At 31.1% G+C, this 3,408-nt stretch overlaps 1 long non-coding RNA gene across 1 annotated transcript; it reads right to left on the bottom strand.

Moving 5' to 3' along the window:
* Positions 1,492–3,096, bottom strand: LOC110264470. The gene is made up of 2 exons (XR_002350653.1): positions 2,689–3,096; positions 1,492–2,595 (listed from the first exon to the last, which is right to left on the bottom strand). It is a non-coding gene; the product is annotated as an uncharacterized LOC110264470 (long non-coding RNA).

Below are 3,408 nucleotides of genomic sequence, written 5' to 3'. Positions count from 1 at the left end.
CATGTCGTGTTTTATTTTAAAATCCAAATACAACCTTAATGTTTTTGGTCTGATTTCTCTAAACAACTTTTATTTGGTTGCTATGAAAACTTTGTTTTTGGACAGAGGTCTGAAACCTTTTGAAGAGTAAGTATTTTGTATATGTGATTGGACAATAGAAATCTTCTTGACCAGACAATAGACATCTTGAGCGTGAGTGTTATGCTTGAAAATTAAAACATGACTCAGAGGCCCATAGGTTCTTATGGTATACACCCACATATAAATTTAATGTCATCCAAGTTTGTATGCATAACCAGCAAAAAAGTTGTCATTTTTATGCATAGAAACCTGTAGGTACATGGCCATCTCTCCCTTTTTTTATCTACCATTAAAAGTATTCTCGTTTCTTTATCAAAATAAGTAATTAATTTAATACCTATTTTCTGTCAAAAATTTAATTAAAGACCAAAGCAATTTATATGTTTATTGTTTGGGCTAAATCATATGAGATTGCTTCTACAAAAAGCCCTCTAAGCCTCAGAGAAAAGGAAGAAAGGGTGATTAAAGCCTAATCTTTCTCTGACAAAAAAAAGAGCCTAATCTTTCCAATGTTATTTAAAGTGCTATCTTTCTAAGTTTCTATGTTACCCGAATCTCTTACTCTGACAAAAACAAGGCTGTATCGTTTAATGTCCAAAAAAAAAAAGCCTATATGTTTCCTAGCATATATTTCTAATTAATAAAATCTATTACAAAAAGAAATAGTTTCTATTAAGGCTGTTTGGAGTGCGGTTTGGATCGATTTTCAAAAACTCATTTTATGCAAACATTAATTTTATTTGCAATGCGATTTGGATTGGATTTGTAATTTTGTAAATTAAAAAAAAATTAAATATACATAAAAATCTTAACATCAAATTTTAAATAATTAACAATGACATAACAAATCTCAACAATATCTTAAAAGACAAAAAAGTAACATAACAATAGAAATAAAATTATAGAATAAATAGTCATTTCTGATCATGAAATATTGAGACGGTGACAAAATTAACCATTAAAAATTAAAATTAAAATTACACACATACAAGATTAGTTTTATCCGACAAAAATGACTAATAATTTAATGAGTAAAATATTGTTTTTGTCTCTAACATTTGGGGTAAGTCCTATTTATATCCTTAACGTTTAAATCGTCCTATTTGTATCCCTAACGTTTATAAAAGTGATTCAACATTATCCTGCTGTTAATTACACATCATGAGCTTTAGTTGGAGTTTTAAAAATCTCTTCTTAAAGTTAGAATACAAATATCTGGGTCAGAACCGATTGATCCACTCCAGATAATAACTCATTAAAAGTTGAAACTAATCCCTACAACATTTACATAATTCACTTTTTTAAGGGATATAATTGAACTTGAACACAAATTTTGGGTACAATATTAAAATTGAACACATCCAAGTGAGACCTAATTAAAAATAAATACATCCAAATGTGAATAATTAAAAAATGTAATCCTATTTATTAGTATAATTGATGGTAGGATAACATTGAATCACTTTTATAAACGTTAGGGAGACAAATAGGACGATTTAAACGTTAGGGATACAAATATGATTTACTCCAAACGTTGGGAACAAAAACGATACTTTACTCTAATTTAATTTTTGTTTAGAATTTCGTAAATACCCCTCTCTTTTCTTCTTTCTTCTTAGTCTCCCTTCCATAGCCACCACACACTCTCTTCACTCAATCACTCTTCACTCACTGCATGTCTCTTTGCTCTGCACTCACCCCTTCATTTCTTATCTCTCTCTCTCTCTCTCTCTCATATTTTGGATACTACTTTCTCAACATGGTGGACTCAACTAGAAAAATGCTTATTTACTCTAGTTTCAAGATTTATGATCCTCTCTCTTTGATTCTCAACCACTCATATCTGATCACCTTAACTTGTGTGCTCTGATATAGGGATCGGACTCCGATGACGCAAGCCCCAGCTCCGTCGCAGCCGTAGGTAAAAGTCCAACAACCGAGCATAAGAAGACGTGCACAGACTGTGGTACCTCCAACAACACTTCTCTCTGAAGAGGTGGCCCTACTGTGCCCCAAAATTTTTTAAATCAATTTTTCTAACCATGAATAATTAAGACACCGACAATACTGACTATGAAAAATTAAAATTAAAGTTATACCCATACATGATTAGTTTTATTCGAAAAAAATAACCAATGATTTAATTTTTGTTTATAATTCCGTAAATATCCTTCTCCTTTCTTCTTCCTTTCTTATTTCTCTTCTATAGTCACCACTAGCAAAGCTACAAAATCTACCATCTCACCAAATTTACACCTTTACCTCCAAAGAGAGAAGTTGGATGAATTCTCCTTAATAAAATTTTCGAATACAATTATTTTTTTCAGAGAAAAAAAACAAAATATTAATAAAAAAGAATTGATTCAAAAATTTTTTTGGGCACAACGGGCCACCTCTCCAGATAGGAGTCTTGGAAGTATTGCAATCCATGCACGTATTCTTCTGTTCGGTTGTTGGACATTTACTTGCGACGGCGGCAGCAGGGTTAGGGCTTGTATCGTCGGAATCCAATCCCTGCATCAGAGCACAAATTAAAGTGATCAATTATGAGTAGTTGAGAATCAAAGAGAAAAGAACATGTATCGTAAAGTTAGAGTAAATTTTAACTTTTCAGTTGAATCTACCATGTTGAGAAAGTAGTATCTAAGATTTGAGAGCAAATGAAATGAGAGATAGAGATAAAGAGAGAGGATATAAGTGGAATGAGAAATGAAGGGGTGAGTGTAGAACAAAGAGACATGTAATGAGTGAAGAATGAAGAAAGTATGTGGTGTGAAAATTGAGAAGAAAAATTGAAACGGAATGGTAGATTTTGTAACTCTGCTGGTGGTGCCGTGGTGGCTATGGAAGGGAGAAAAGGAAGGAAGAAGAAAAGAGATGGGTATTTACGGAATCCTAAATAAAAATTAAATTATTGGTCATTTTTATCGAATAAAACTAATTTTGTATTGGTATAACTTTAGTTTTAATTTTTCATGGTTAACTTTTTCAGCATCTTAATCTTTCATAGTCAGAAATTGCTATTTACTCTTTTTTTTTTCCTCTGAAAAAAATAATCGTATTCGAATATTTCATTAAGGAGAATTCATCCAACTTCTCTCTTTGGAGGTAGAGGAGTAGATTTGATGAGATGGTAAATTTTATATCTCCGTTAGTAATAACTATGGAAGAGAGATAAAAAAAGGAAAAAGAAAAGAGAGAGGTATTTACAGAATTATAAATAAAAATTAAATTATTAGTTATTTTTGTTGAATAAAACTAATCTTATTTGGGTATACTTTCGTTTTAATTTTTTATTGTCAGTTTTGTCAACGTCTCAAGTCTCAA

This window comes from Arachis ipaensis, chromosome B07 (assembly GCF_000816755.2).
Source record: "Arachis ipaensis cultivar K30076 chromosome B07, Araip1.1, whole genome shotgun sequence".
Taxonomy (NCBI): Eukaryota; Viridiplantae; Streptophyta; class Magnoliopsida; order Fabales; family Fabaceae; genus Arachis; species Arachis ipaensis.
This window is presented reverse-complemented; position numbering and strand designations above follow the sequence as displayed.